The sequence below is a fragment of the Ostrea edulis genome, chromosome 7, assembly GCF_947568905.1.
Source record: "Ostrea edulis chromosome 7, xbOstEdul1.1, whole genome shotgun sequence".
Taxonomy (NCBI): Eukaryota; Metazoa; Mollusca; class Bivalvia; order Ostreida; family Ostreidae; genus Ostrea; species Ostrea edulis.
The window spans coordinates 24,045,590-24,063,579 of NC_079170.1; positions in this window are offsets into that span (position 1 = coordinate 24,045,590).

Consider the following 17,990-nt stretch of genomic DNA (forward strand, 5'->3'; position numbering starts at 1 on the left):
AAAGTCAAAACCAGCTAAAGAGATGAGAAAATATCTACATACCTATACTGAAAATTTTGGAAGCCGTATTGACGCCGCCATTTTTTTTTTCTTCAGTAGCTGCTTCAACAGTTGTTCGAGTTATTATGACCACCATAAATAAAAGACTCTAACGCGCAATTTGTAATTTAAACACTCAATCTGTTCAAAATGAATGGCATAATTATCATTGTAACAGTTTTTAACAAATCATTTTAAAAATAGAAAAAGCACAATGCACAGCTCATATAGAAACATTGCATTGTACACTGTAATGTATGTACTGTATACATTTACACATATAATTTCTAATATTGCTGTTGAGTTAGATAATGATGGAATTCATTATTAATGAACCAATTATGAAATTGTTTCACACATATTTTACGGGTAGGTGTTCTTCTGCTTTTGTATGAAAATGCCTACAAATGAGGAATAATAATCAATTTATAATTGTGATTTTTTTTAATTTCGCTTAAGCATTGACAAATTAATGATTATATATTAATTATTTTATGTGACATCTGATCTTTTGGGAGAGTATCTATGACATTTCTTTCTTGCTTCATCATGGCGGTGAATATTGATCCATGCACGCTTTTAATTCATGGTCAGATCTTCGGATTGTATTTCTCTGATTTTCTTTTGCCTGACTTTTACCATCGTTGGAAATACACGGTCAGTCGCACTCAATTTACCTCCCATGGGACACAGCGCCTATATTTTCGTATAACTCATTAAAATACATGACCTTACGTGACCTGTCGATTGCGAACGGGAATCGCCGTAGGTATTCCGGAAACTCAAAGTGCCAGCAGTAATGGCTGCGCCCATCAAAGTGTGCGTATTTTGTTGTGCCACTATCAAAGATATATAGATGAAAACTCCATATTTGGCAACCAAAATGGCTGATTATTTTAGCTAATACTTCACTTTCACATGCCCCCCCCCCCCTTTCGGAAATCCTGGATCCGCCACTGGTATGTTTAGCATCGTCACTGCTACAAAACTGTCGTTATTCTGGCTGAGTGTAAGCGAGTGATTTGATGTCGCATTAACGGAGCACGTGATTACAGAAACAAAGTTTAACAATACACTATGTTTAGATGTATATAACCGTAATCAAATAATACCATTCCCTCTCCTCCTTGCATTATATTTTTGGAGAATATTTTTTTAATGCAAATTAAACGATCAATCCAGGGTAACAAAATAAAAGACGCATATGGGGAGAACACATTTTCGGAAAAGGTCACACTGTTACATGGACTTTCATAAAATTATGATATATTAATAGTTTGCAATCTAATGAACCATTTGAAATCAATAGGATATTTAAGGGACACCCCTTGCCCTGGGATCAAAATTCAGAAATAAAGACTACAAAAATTGTTGAACCTGTTTTTTGACAACCTGGCTCGTATTCAAATCCCTTAGTTGTTGAAGTTAATGTAGCTTAGCCAGCTGTCATTGTATGCTGAGGTTCATTTTGTCGTGCTTTGAATTCACTCCACATCACACTTTAATTTTTTTTATCTGTTTCGAATTTTCAACATTTCTTTTATATATTGTATAGAAATGTTCCTTCAATAATCTACATGTAAATGGTGTTCATCCTTCATATAAAAGACATTTAAGTGAAAGCAAATTGTAATTTCCCTGTATTCAAGAGAAACTATATCTCAAGGAAGCAGACTTTGTTACGAGGACAATGTTCATTCACTCTGTGATACTCAACTCAAGTATATGTGCCACGAATAAAAATATGTTAAGTTAAACTTCCTGTATTTGCCAATCAAGAACTTCTTTTAGAGAGAGTGCAAAAGAGTCCAGATGCATTTCATAGACGTTCTATGCAAAAGTTCAGGATAACAGTTCACCAAACATATGAAATATTATTTGGAAATAACGAACTTAAAATACGTAAACAATACATGTATCATGCTACATCGTAGTAAGAGGTCTAGTAAAAGTGTCCTCCCATATCTATACACTGAAGGCAGTGCGATATGTGAAAACAAGGTTCTGTGTTTGTCTGGCCGAAAGTCAAAAACTAGGATGCGGAAGGATAATTCAGGGTCTAACTTGAGGGTACGAATTATCCTCCTGAAATACGGATGAGCTTTTTGTAAAGTCTAAAACTAAATCCAGCCCAAAAGGTTTATTTATTTATTTATTGTATTACTGTTACGATGAATTCATTCTTTTTCTTTTCTTTTATTTTCTGGGGCTGGGGGTGCTGCTTTTCAATGGTGCAGGAAATAGTTCTGGGATTAGTTGTTTTTAGCTCACCTGACCTATAGGCTAAAGATATTTTATGATCACCTGTTGTTTAGCAGCCATCATTCTCTCCCTCCAATTTTAAACCTTATACAATTTTTACTTCCCAGGAACCACCAGGTCAATTTCAACCAAAATTGTCATTAAGCATCCTTGAGTATAGGAGACTCACAATTGTTCAAATGAAGTGTCACATCCTTTTCAGAAGGGATATAATAAAGAACTAGTGAACCTACAATCACTGCAGAAGTGTATAATAAAAAACCTACAACCACTGCAAGTCAGGGTAGACAATAAAAAAAAACTTCCTAGAATCATTGCAAAAACTGAGTGCAAAAGACAACATTCTAGAACTATTTCTCACACAAAGCAGTGTAATATACACCAGTAGCTGATCTAATTTCTACAACTACTGCAAGACAGTATTCCCCCACCCCACCCCATCCCACCCCCACCCCCACATAAGTGAAATATTCTTGAGAGGGACGTTAAACAAGATACAATCAATCAGTAATTCTGTTAATTTTGGTATTTCACACTCTTACTTCGCAATTTTTGTGGAGAATAGAACTATCGTTTGTGTATCGTATGCATTGCTTTGCAGTGATTATAAAAATATATATATACATCATAAATCTAGTATATTCATCATTCCCAAAGATGCCCTACTCCTGATATTTTTTTCTTTAACTAAATTGGTGTACTTACTCATGGAGTCCAATTTAATACTTTATTACTGATATTTCACTCACAAACATGTACAATAAAATTATATTTGTCAAATATCGGGCTATTGCCTCAATTTTTCAAATTGATCTATTAGTAATACATAATATACTGTTATTTATCAATAAAGTGGGATTGCTGAACCAAGCTTGCGCTAATTGTTGTGTTGTGTGAGTATGTTATGGATACCAATCTAATTAAAATCAGACTTCTTAGATCCGCGCCGTATACTCTGCGTAAGTACTGTAGCGAGTGTGAGCGTATTCTAGGATCTGTTTTTGATCAGATTGTTATGGAGAATATCATGCAGGGAATGCAATTTCACTGACAGTTTCATTGTCTTTTAATAACAGAAACTGTTCTTGATTTGAATATAGCACTGAATCTGAAAAAAAAAAGAAACACATGACATGTTTTGTTTTATTGAAAAGTAATGCTCGTTTCATGTTTAGCAAGTTAAAAAATGTTTACGTCCAGTTAGTTGTAAATTTGCCACTCTGACGGAGCAATTATTAAGTTGGTTTGTGTCTATGAATCATAATTGAAAGTTTGGTAAATGAGTTGTCGAACGGATTTCTATCGATGACAATTTTTCTTGAAGTGAAGTTTCCTATTTGGGTCATAGACTAGGATATCATTTTGCATTAAATCCTGTAAATCTTTTTTCACATCACTCTGGTACGAAGGTAGGTGATGAAAGCCCTTTTTTGACAAACATTTGCAATTTCATCGAGATGTTTTTCAAAATTGACTAAATGTGGGTATTCCTTAGAATGGAGAATGATGCTATCCTTCGTCTGATTGCCAGTACAAGCTACTTTGCTGTCACGGTTCACTATTTCAAGGTATTCATCAGGGGAAAGGCTGTTATTTTGTCCACCTTGAATATTGACAAATCTGTTTGCAACTAGCCGTTGTCTTTGATCTTCTGGGAATACACCACTATTTGATGTTAAGGCTGTGAGCTGAACAGATCCTATCAGGTATTTGACTTTGTTCGTCTTGTTATATAGAGGCAGTTCATACTTAGCTGACCTGACTGCCCGCTCTCCATCTCCCGTATCTACAGCTTTGTCCAAGTTTTTGTGAAGAATGACAAGCTTGAATACCATTACCAAGTAATCCCGGAGCTGATCTCTTTTTCTTCTCTTTCAATTTTGACTTCTTTCGGGGGATTTGAACATCATGCTTTTTTGTTCATGGGATTGGAGTGAGCCCACACGTGCATAGGTCGCTTCACAAAAGTGACACTTCAAACGTTCATTTTCAAGCATTCTCGAAAGCCAATAGTTCTCGGAGTGCTGTGGATCATCTAACACTTCCCTTAATTCTTTACAAATGTCATTCTCATTTTCAAAGAACCATGTCTGCAAGATTTCACTGCACACCAAGTTTAACCATTCTACTTTAGCATTGTCTGACAATTCCTGGAATTCCTCTGGAAATGGGAGGTTAGAATTAACATCCGTCATGTCAAAATGACGAAGGAGAAAAAGCTGACAAATAGCATTAAACACGGTGTAGCACAGGAGCTTATATGGGCGATATGAGTTCTTGACTTCACCCTTCACATCTCTATGATTCAGCACATTCCTGTAGTAATAGAGAGTCCCATCATCTTGGCCACTATGTGTGCTGAAAGTCATTTTGGATATGGCCTATAACATATATAAGATGGATTAAATATCTAATGAATCAAGTTAATAAAATGGGAGGTATATGACAGCAATATATACAAAACGTAAATTATGTATACAGTGATGGTTAATCATTTTGAATCTTGATTAAGGTGTACACATACCAATACCCACATCCATAGAGAAACAAACTTGTAAGAGGTTAAGAAAGATATACGTGCCTGATTTCAAAATATGTTTGTCTAATTTATTTTATAATATGCAATTTACTCGGCATCCTGAAATCATCTAAACTCAGAAAGAAAAGCAAAATTCTTGAAATATATTTCTGTGGTATCAAACATTTCAAGATTTACATCAGTCCGAATAATGAAATGCACTGTGAATTTCACCAATCCAAGGATATCCTTCTGACTGGTTAATTTTTAGAACACAGTAAATTAGAATACATGTTAACAAGAGACCCACAGGCCTTCTTGGTCACATGAGTACTAGTTAAAATTATCACTAATCCCAAGGGCAATGAAATCTAGAAAAGAAATTTCCTGTTCTGAATATCTAAGCTAAATTATATTATTCAGCAACAGTATAAAACAAGATGTGTTCTTAAAACTTCAATGTCTTAAACAGCGAGTACACTGATGGAAGTCTTTACATAATTTTGACCCATCCTAGAGTCAAAACCCTGGGGTTACAAAATTCACCATTTTTTGTACATCCCTTTCTGCTATTCCTAAATATGCATTTAAACTTTATACGGTATCAGCAAACTGAAAGAAGTCTTACAAATCATTATAATAATTTATTCTTTACTAAAGACAAATTCAATTAATAAATATGGCATACATGTGCCAATGAAACAATCAAAACATAATGTATTAGAAATAACAATCAACAGTTCAACTGGTCATTTTAATCGAATCGCTGATTCTTTAACATTATCATGATTATCTTAAATAGCTAGATGAGTGATGCAAAAAATATCTGACCAGCTTAGGCTTAAAATATAACCTGAATTGTTTCCACTAACCTGATCGACCTCATGAATGACACTTCCTACCTGGTACAGTTAACAAATTGTTTAAGAGATTATTGAATATACATTGTTTTGGAGCTTATGCTTATTACAAATGATCATGTAATTAATATATTTATTACAGTTTACCAAGTTACAACAATAGTGACAATTAAGTCCCTTGTTTCATAATGTTAACCTGCAAGGAGATTGTGATCACATTGTTTCTTTGAGTATGCAAAAACAATTTTAATTTGTTTTCAAAAAGATATTCACTGATTCTTAAGTCCCAATCACCTAACTACCTACCCTTATTTTGTCCACTTTTTTGGCACACTGTTCTTCCCTATAATAACTTTAAACCTTCATTGTTATTTCGGATTTCAAACATTTCGGTTGAGCATCACTGAAGAGACATTATTTGTCGAAATGCGCATCTGGTGCATCAAAATTGGTACGATATAAGTTTTACATGTTAGCAGAAACACAACAATTATCATTCTTAGCCTCATTTTGTAACACTATGGTCAAGCTCAGCCTTTTCAATACACTGTACCTCAACTTCTCCATTTTTGTAAACATTTTCATGTTTATAAGTCATTTTCTGCTAAAATTGTTTCAAAGATATTCAGTTACTTGTGGTCTGCAATTTATGAAGTTATGTGTGTTCAAAGTTCTTGAAACCTTTATCCACTAACAGGGGTAATTCATAATCTTTTCAGCACTAGTATGAATGAAGGCAGCAGGTGGCAACAAAATTATGATTAATATAGCATACAAGTGTTTCAGCCACATTCATGTACATATTATTGTAATCATAATAGTTGATATATCCTATAAATTACACTCACTAAACGTAATCAGCAATAAATAGGAGACGACCCAAGAACTTAATACCAATTTGATTGACATGTCAAATTGTATTAATCCTTTACAATACACACCGGCACACTGCCTTTACATAGAAATCCAGTGCAATACGCATTCATTACCTGTTTCAAAAAGTCCTCACCAAGACAGCGCCGTGCTTTGTTGGTATTCACAATTACATTAGCGCTGGCAGGCTGGAGTTGTACCAGCTTCACGGGCATTACCCCTCTGACAGGTACTAACAGTGGATCATCTGCTCGAACCCTCTTCACATCAGTATTTTCTTTAAATGGGTTCCTTATTTCTCTCTTTTCAATGAATCTTTTAGAGGGGGAGGCACACAAACATTAAACTTATATGACATTGAATGTACATCATAAGATCAAGTTTTTTATTATTAAAGCCACACATATTGAAACAAATGAAATATCTTTTTGGCAATACTATATTGAACAAAATCTGCTTGAAAGTGACCCCCCCCCCCATTCAACACACACATTTACCTTGATACTTATTGATTTAAAATCGATTAAATATGCAGTTATAAACGTATATGAACTTAGTGAGTTGTATTTTATCAACGAGTTTGACTTGATGGTTTGAAGTTGGGGAAAAAGGTCACGGGGGAATTTATCGACTTTCTAAAGTAAGCATAGCTATTTAAATGTGACTGATCTTTGCAGCGTGAGTTGAACAGATGCTTTAAAAAATTCCCTCATAGTTGCTGCTTCATTTTCCAGTTGTAATACTCTTTCGGTACTTCTGAAAACCTGTGTCAGTTGGAAACACCACACTATCCGAAATTCCGCACATATCTTTCAAAACTATCATTCGCTCCGTGGTTTTTTGTTCAGATATTTGTTGATTTTAATGTTGTCATCAATGTCAACAGATTTGCTTACAACTGAAAACCCCCAGATATGGCAAATGTTCTCCAGAGGATATACTTTTCGTGGGGTAGTCCGGGTACTCACATGTGTTCCAACTGGCGCTGTCATGTTTTTTTTTCATTCGGAAGTTTAAACACTCAGAACTTCTCGAAGCTTACCGTTATTTACTTTTACATCCAAAGATGTAAGTAGTGACGATTTGATTGGCCAAAACAAAGTGAACTCTGACGTGACCCCTAATGAGATGTTGTTAGATCTTCCATGTGACGTATCGAAAACTGGGGAGCAGATGGAAAATCTAATTTTAATTAGATTGAGTTTGCTGTTAACCTCGGTGTACAATAAAATAATCAAATGTGAAGCAGATGTGGAAGAATTTGCCGTGAAATATATAGCAAACTAGAAGTGTAGCAAACCAGAAGAGATGAAAGAATTAGATAATTCAAAAGAGGAATGTTTATTGATTGTAGTTGACTAGGCTTGTACATAACAGCGTTTACGTTTGTAAGACCCATTATTACATCTGTATTTTAAAGAAACTATTAATTCCACAATTGGTAATACTACTTATACTCCTAGTTCCCTTTGAAAAGATGAAATCCTTCAAAACTGTGTTTCTATTTTAAACCACATTTCATATCGCAGTCAATGCAACGGAATAATATGAGTTGTCTGTTCTATACAGTATTCCAAACATTCACAAAAATCCGTACAGAGATACATTATTGAATCCAGTAAATGGTCTACTGAACATTTCTAGTTGCTCGACACAAAATATTGATTGCTGTGAAGGTGAAACGTAAGACGTATTATTCCATAAGCATGTGAGAAAAGTGGTTAAAATTAACATGGATTCTACAAAGTCCAAAAGAAGTTCTTGTAAATATGAAACGACAGAACTTTTCCCAAATCAACAACATCAAAATGGAAACCTTTTCAGCATTTTACTAATCTAATCAAAATCAGATCCTAAAATACGCTGACAATCGCTACAATAGGATCTGACATAATCCCATAGAAGGTCACATCCGCATGACCTTTGGCTTGGAATATTCATGGGAACTATCAGCCTGTCAGATTCCGCCATACAGACAATGATGGTTATTTAGACTGTTCCCGGCAATTCGGAAACAAGTCTCCCACGACGTTTATTCCACATAATAAAATTATATATTCTCACATAAGGAATTATAGACTTCCGCAATAATGTCTAATATATTCCGTTCATACAAACAACAAAACGTACGGTATAAAATACACCTAAATCAAATTGTGAATTGCAATTTATGTCTGAATAGGGATGGGTACAGTTTGAATAGTTTTCAAGATGGTTTACTTAATCAACGCGAAGAATAAACGCCAGTCGACGTAAACGGTGCATTGTGACGTTACATCTAGGTGCGATGTTTTTTTCTTTCAAACCAAACAATTGCAGCCACTTTGCTTCAGTTGTGAACACCGACGGTTTTAGAGGCGACGCGCTGATTGGCTAACATACAGTTCACAGGAACATGACCCCTAGTCGGGTTTTTTCCGATCTTCTTACGCATAGTATACGGCGTTGATCTAAGAAACCTGATTTTAATTATATTGACATTTTACAGAACCATTCCTCATGATAAATCAATGACTAGGTTTTTGGCATTATAGACAACTGCTCATCAACAAAAATGGAATATGTAGAAGTCTTTATTTTGTATTCCTTAAAGGAGTTATGAGATTACTCACTCTTCGTTATCTTCGCCTTTCATTCATGTTTCCTGATCAGTCATCAAAAATGTTAAACATCACTCTGATTCCACAAAAAGTTATCTGAAGTTAATATTATAAAGATGCCGGACGCTCTCATTTACAATATATACGTATTCGTCAGTGATCAGGTCTTTCAACAGTCTTTTGGAAGTCCCATAGAGACGAATTGCACTCATAAAATAATTAGTCTGTTTTTATACTTCTACGAGGCATAATTTATTCAAAAGCATGAGAAGACAAAATATTTTCTTGTGGCCTGAAAGGCGACATTTAGATTTATCCATGTGAACTCGAAATCATAGACTTCACAGAACTTTCTATATCATTTCCGTATTTGGATAGTTTATTGAACATAAGAGCAAATTCACAACCCACCTTTATGACAAAGGGGATGACTTCAGCTTCTTCATCGTCAACTTCCTACATATATTCATTTACCACATGTTTTTGCATTTTGGTCTCTCAATTGATTCGTGAGAGCATATTCTGTGTATCGTCAATTTCAAACTTCTAAAACTTGATTCTAAAGGGGTTTTAACAGTATTATTTTAAGGCAGCATTTCGTAAATGTTATGGTCGTTATAACAGTCTCAGGAAATACAACCAGTCATTAAGTGGAACGTTGTATGAGCAAACATTCCCTGTTGACGATGAAGTAAAAGGAGTAATATGTATGTAAATCAGTATCTAAAGAACGACCTAACAATTAGTATGAAACACGTAAAACAGCCAATACAAATAAGCATTGACGCAACGGATCCACCAGTTAGAAAGTGTGAAGGGTGAAGATAAGGAACAGTGATCAATCTCATAACTTTCATTAGCAATATGAAACAGAAAATAGCAAACTAGATTGTTTTAACAACCATAGAAGTTGTGGAATGCTAACTATATACGAGGTTGTTGAAACACTTGTACCATCAACTTGTTTGGCAGTTGTCTGCCTGTATGTTTAATGATTATTGTTCAGAATTTAGAAAATATTCTTTCATTACCTGCATATGGTGTTTATATCTTTCAACTGATTCCATACGCAAGAGCTTGTTCTGCGTATAGTCAGTTTTTAAATTGAGGAAAGCTACTGACAAACAAATTGATGGTAGTGGGGTTTCAACAGTCTCGACGAAAGTCAACATTTCGCAAATTCTATAGTCGTTAAACGATCTAGTTCGTCAATACAACTTATCATTGGGTGAAATGCTGTCTGACATGTTTCATACCGATTGTTAGGCCGTTTTTGGCATACTGATTTTAACTACGGATAACTCCGTTTACCTGATCAGGGTATAGGGCGCATGGTGTGACGGGGCAACTGGGGATAGGTACTCCTCCTAGGAATCTGATCCCACCTCTTATGTGTCCAGGGGCTCGTGTTTGCCCAACTATCTATTTTGTATTGCTTATAGGAGTTGTGAGATTAATCACTAATCCCTATCTTATCCTTTCATTCCAAAACATGCAACTGAAGCTTTAACAGCTGGAAATTTGCAGAGTCTCCTTGATCCTAATGATTACATGGCATATTAGCGACTGAATCCGGTAAATCATTACCCTATGACATGCTCGGCGAAGAAGCTATGACAGCCGCCATGTTAATTTGTTTACTCAGATTTATTGGGTCGCTTCAGAAAAGGTACGTACTTACGATATAAAGAGAGCGTTCCGAACATTTTCTAGGAGACACTCTGATTGGTCACCATCCTGAGATTACCTCGTACTGGGAGCTGCTAAATTTTGTATTGAAGCGCATCGTAGAATAACGGATTTGCATGTGGAGTTTTAATAAGATTATCCGTTTACCTGATCAAGACATATGGTTCATGGTGACTGTGACCGATCGCCAGGGAATACGTATTACACATATGCACCTGATCCCACCTCTGGTATATCAATGGGTGCGTTTTTTATTGTTTTGTTTTGTATCCTGATAGTTATGAGATTGATCACTTTCCGTCATCTTTACCTTCATTGAAAGAAATTAGAATATACCTGTTGCTAGCTGTATGTCACACGGCAGTTTGATTATTTTTAAAAAGGGTTTTCTTGGAGAGGAACTAAACGATTACTTTAAGACACCTCGTTGAAATCTTTGATGGGATAACATTCGCTTAACAATGTGACGTTATAATTTAAATAAGTATATCATTACATATTCAGATCTTATTTCCATGCAAGTGTGAGTCATCCATAATATAAACCAAGTAGCTACTAAGATTGAAAGAAATACGAAATGTTAATATAATGCTGTCGTGTAATGTGTGTCTAATCACTGCAAGGTGTTGATAATAACCAGTGGGTATGATAGTAAACTCATAACGCCATGGCTATGATTCGAGTGACGATGACTCATGTAAAAAAAAATGTTAACTGTGTCATATAGATATGGAGAAAAGATATGTCATGGAATATATATGAAATATATCTGTGAAATACTGAAAAATTTAAATAACATAGTATATATGAAGATATGTTAATTTCATTCATTGGTGGTTTCGTTCAACGAAAAACCAAACCACATTCAATTTAGCATGTCGATCCAAAATCGTTAAAATAAAACTGCAAAAGTATACGCAGCATACTTTTATAGCCTTTTTATACAGAGGGTAAAAATGATAAACTAACGCATAAAACACTGAGATGGAATTCATCACTGTTCTTTATCTTCACCTTTGATGGTTTCGTGTTTTGATGTTTAATATAGTCATTTGCTACTGAAAGTGGTTGGATTCAATTTTTACAAACTATCGGTGTTTTACCGTTGTTATCATCAGTTAAATCAATGTTTATACTCAGGCATAGTGTTGTACGTTTTTCATTTTCTATTACGGTACATTTGTGATATGTCTATACTAGCCATGTAATGAAGTCATTCTGAAGCGCTCATTTGTCATGTTATGATAAAAATGTTCTCATAAACCACCGAAAATGACTCTAAAAGGCTTCCTCCCTTTCTGTAGGACAGAGTTTAGATACAGCAAAATGTATGTGTATAAATGAAATATGACCTGCCCTCACACATCCATGAAGAAATTGAAGTCGATTAAGAAGTGTGATCGTTTTCTTATTTTCCAATAAAAAAATGATGCAAAAATAAAATCACCAAAAGGGTTAAACGGACGTACACTGGGGAAGTTATTATCACGAGGAAGTAATATCTTGAAGCCATTACAATTATTTCAGTTTTCAAAAGTGACCTTTTCCGTAAACACTGATAGTCATGTTTAGCCTGAATACATCATTCATACAATAAAGTAATATTTACCATCTATATTGATTGAGCTGTAGAAACTTTGTAAAATCAGAAAACAGAACTGTGAATGATAGTACTTTCTCGGATATATAATCTGTCGAAAAATTGGACTGGATGAGCAAATTGAATCCGTGCAATTTTTCATACCCTTTTATACGTAGTTTCACTTGGTCCATTTCGCATCATTATCTGCATTACGATTTCCTGTTAAATATCACTGTGATGAGGACAAAATTATACATTCACACTTGTTTAGTTTCGTTGCAAAAGCATAAGAACTCAACTTTATGACAAACGGGATGATTTCAAATTCTCCATCGTCAACGTCCCATATTTATGTAGCAATATTCCATCATCACCTGCAAATGGTATTTATATCTCTCAACCGATTCCATACGCAAGAGCTTGTTTTTCATATGGTTAGTTTTTAAATCGAAACACACTACTGATAAACAAGTTGATCGTACTGGAGTTCCAACAGTATCGCTTAAAGTCACCATTTCGCACATTCTCTTTTCGTTATAACGATCTAGTTTGCCAATACAATCTACTATTGGGTCAAATGCTGTCTGACGTGTTTTCCCCTGTATGTTAGGCCGTTTTGGCACACCGATTTTGACTACGAATAACTCCGTTTACCTTATCAAGATATGGGGCTCACAGCAAGTTTTACCAGTCAACAGGGGATGCTTATTTCTCCTAGGCACCTGATCCCAGCTCCGGTGTATCCAGTATCCGTGTTTGCTCAACTTCCTATTTTTTTTATTGTTTATAGGAGTTATCAGATTGGCCACTGTTTTGACCGGTCACACCCGTTGTGAGTTCTATATCTTGATCAGGCAAATGAAGTTATCCAGGAATATCTAAGTATGAAGGAAAAGTGAACGATTTTGTGGTGCGATTTATTTCGACTTCACAGAGGTATATTGAATCGACATATGAATGAAAATTGCTTTGTTAATAGAGAAAACGTCGTCGATATATCTAAATGTTGAATTGAAGGCCACAGCAAGAGATTTGTTCTCAAGTAGACCTTTTTAAATATATATTTTCTATATATATCTGGATGATACATTACTGACCATTGGTGTTAATGGTAAACTAACAACTGAGCTTTATATTAAACTTCAACATTCTTATCATGAACTTTCCATATTTATGAAGCTATATTCAATCACCACACGCATGTAGTGTTTATGAAAGGCGAAGATAACAAACAATGATCAATCGCATAACTCCTATAAGCAATACAAAACAGAGAGTTGGGTAAACACGGACCGCTGGATATACCAGAGGTCAGATCGGGTGCCTAGGGGGAGTAAACATCCCAACTTAAGCATTCTAAACTGATTCGATATAAAAACATGCTTTGTCATTAATCATATTTTTTAATCGAGACAGGCAAATAGTAAATGAGTTTTTGTTGGGGGGTCAACAAATTTTCGCAAATTCTGTTATCGTTATGATTTAATTTACTAACAAAACCCGTCCTTACCTAAAATACTGTCTGGTGTATTTCATATTAATTGTTAGACCGTTCTTTACCTACCGATTTCGACTACGGATTAATTCCGTTTAGCTGACCAAAATATAAGGTTCACGGCGGGTGTGACAGATCAACATGGGGTGCTTACTCCTCTTAGGTACCTTATCCCGCCTGTTAAGTTTCCAGAAGTACGTGTTTGACGTATTCCACATTTTGTATCCATTATATAAATGATGACATTGATCACTGTTCGTTATCTTCATTTTTTTTCAAATCAGGCAGATAGTTAAAATCTTTTAAATATAGAATGGATGTAAATTTGTAACAGTATATGTTTCATGCAAAATGATATTCCTGAGAGAGAGAGAGAGAGAGAGAGAGAGAGAGAGAGAGAGAGAGAGAGAGAGAGAGAGAGAGAGAGAGACCCTTCTTATGGGATTAAGACTATGACAAATTGCACGTCTTTATCTACATTGATCATTCAATAAGGAGCTACATCACGTGACGACATTTCGGCAATCTATACTTTATTAAAGCAACTTCACTACAATTGCATTACCTGTATATGCTCTTATAAAACATTTGCATTCCAACTCATTCTATTCCGGGGATCCTATACGAAATATGGTTTGTATTAATTTTACTTCTTTACTTATGCCATATATGTTTTCATTTGAGTCCGATTATAACTAAACTTATAGTACACGGTTTGATAGAAGACTTGGCTAATTTTTATCAAAATATATACCATTTGAAGATCTAGTAGTATTTCGATAGTGTTACTAAACATTTTCGTAAATCGAACCGCTAGCCGGATTCACGGTATTTCGCTCAGCGTCACTCTCAGGATCATGTACCGTAAAAGTGAAGTTCTGTGGTAGAGGTTGTGTAGCCAACTTATAAGTGTAGAAAATCAGTACAAGTAATAAAGCCACCGCTGTTGCACAGCCGAACGTAGTCACAATGTAGAATGCTGATATGTTCCGTCTTTTGATTATATGATTGCTTGCATTAATGTCGCCTGTATCTGTTGTGTTGGTCATGTCTGAAAAGAATGAGCCATTATCTACATATCATTAGTATATATTTCAGATATTGCGTCACTTTTGGGACCACAACGCTGTACCCAGATGTTTTATTAGGCTTGAGAAAGTCATGACGGGAAATGAAGCAATCAATCAATCAAAGCTGTATGCGTAAAACAGAACGTGTACATCTCAGAATACATGATGCAGATTATTGTGAATATATGATAATCAGAAAGCACCGAGGAAGAAAACGGATATGCGCTAACAGGGTTTTCTATGCATATCAAATGAAGTACAATTAAATAATTTGTATTTCCAGAGAAGTAAATTCAATGTGTTTATGAAATTAAGACAAATTATATATGCATTATCGTATACTGTCTTCCTCGTCGATTACGCTTTTGATTTTGTCTCGCACCATTTGATATAACTCCTATCACGAACAAACCTTTGGGACAACTTCCATCGATAATGCTACAGTTTGAGCAGGTAGAAGGACACTTATGTTGACAATTCTTTCCGTAGAATCCATCTACACAGGGTACGGAACAATTTGAGCCTTTGTGTCCTGGGGGACATTCTGTCAAAGCAAACATTGAACACTTTAAACATTCTTAACATAAAAATATTCGCTTAGTGAGAGTCATTCTTTTTTCGATCACTATTGATCTATAAGTTAAAGATATTTAATCATTGGATTATTTGTTTACATATTGTGTAGTATATTGGTATCATTGCAGTTGATGAAATGAACTTTTAGACAGTGAGATTTACATCATATTCGAAATAACAAAACACATTCTGAAATTAATATTCATATCCTCAAGGACATTCCCCACGACTGGTCGTAGTAACCTAGTTGTGAGGGTGCTTGTTTCGCAACCGGACGTTTAACATAGGTGGCGACTGTTCCTTCATCAAGCTCCCAGCATTAGAAGTGAAAGGCAATGGTTTTTTCGGATATGTCCTCACAAATGGAGGTCCCGTGTCATGTATGTATTGACACGAATAAGAAACCTCAATGTGCTCTGATTGGGTCAAAATTTGTAGCGATTTCATCTACAACTGGTTACGACTCTGCACAAGTGATACTTCTCGAAGGGATGCAAACAAGACATATAAACAAATAAAAAACATCACTAACAATACACCGATCTATTGAAGTTCGTGATCTTATATTTTGACCAATGAAATGCGCTGAAAAAATAATCACCACCCACCACCACGAGCCTCGGACAAACATCGGATATCTGCCATGTTTTGTAGAGTAAAGACAGAAGTGTATCGACCGATCATGTGTTAATAATACAGTGTGTATGCATCTTTTTGTATGAGGAATGCTTCAACGTTTTTTTCTGGAATCTGTAAATCACACAGAAGGTATCCAGACAAACTTAATGGAACCAAATTCACATGTATATGCCGTTTATTGCCTTGTGTCACAGGCCTCAAAATCAGCTCAATTTCCACAAAATAACGAAGATACGTATCTATGAACTCGGTAAGATGTTTTGTTGGTTATTGTACTACGCATACATTTATAACCCAGTTATATAGCATCGTTTTCCGAGGTGTGTCAATTTTATGTAACTAAGTACTCTCTTTTTACATCTGTCACAAAAGGGGAGGGTCAGAGGAATTGTATATTACAGCTGAAAAAAGAAGAAAAATTGTCATTGTAAGGGGAAAAGGAGTCGATACGTTGTCATACTACACTGCACTGAGCACTACATGCATGTTTGCAAACTTCACAACTAAACTCCAGTGTTTACATATCGTACTGTGCTTGTTAGCCATGGATTACATACTGATGACATTGATAATTAATGTATAAATTTGTATAAATGTATCAGTTAAACTTAGTAGCGAATGTTTCAACAAAACCTAAACGATGATCCTACTGGGATCTGCTGAAAGTAATTTTGCTTTGTTGTCTTAGCAACATGATGAGCCAATACCTGGATACCAAGTCCCGTGTGATGTTAAATAGGAGGAAATGCACCTGTCAGGATACATATGGAGATTGGATACAACAATAAACCAATTTAAGTGCTTTAAACTTTTCACTAGAAGAATTACTGTCACTACATAGTTTAAAAATGTTGACTCATAATATTTAATTAATATTAATGTAGATTTTATCAGAAGTTATGAGAGAGAATATAGTAGGTAAGAAATAACAAAACTGTTCAATATTATAAACATTGTTTTAATTACTGAATTTCAAAGACCATACTTCTTGAGACGCTTCAAAAAGCATCCTAATCTCGGTGATAATCAGTGTGATGAAGAGACTAATACGGACAGGATATTTGAAGAATAAATCCCACCAATGGATTGTTGTCAGTCTGACTAAAGCCAGCCCCTACTAATTGTTGTCAACCAATAAATGGTTTTTTATTGGCATTTATTGGGTTACGATTTTAGAAACCCCTACATTCCAATCTAAACCAGTGGATATATGGGTTATTATATAGGTATAGAAATTTAACAGTATCCATACAACAAGAACGCACAAATAAAAGAAGACAAAAGGAGAACAGGACATTAAGAAAATAATTGCCACAATACCCTGGCTACATATATATCCTTATAGTATTATACAAGTCTATTTTCGCAGCAAATATAAAGGTGGCAGTAATAAATCAAGTTTAAGCATTTTAATATCATAAAAGATTTGCATCAGGAATTTTATATGAATTAATGGAAAATTTCGTAACACCTTTCATCTTGAAGGTTCAAAACCATTAATGATTGCGATCATCCTATTGCTACATGTATTTTATTAAAATAAACGGAATTACTAGTGACTGACATTGGTTTTTATTTATGATTCAATTTGATTTTTGTTTGTGTACATAAACAAATTCTTTCTTCCTTGGAGTTGGTTTGGATTTAGAAAATACCATGGATGAAACAGATGTAGGTTGAAAAACCTCCTAGGTCATATTTTGAAAACCATTTAAAATAAGAGGGAAATTGTTGTATATTACAAAGGGATAAGAGTCACCTATAAGTTTGTTTAACTAGAAAAAAAT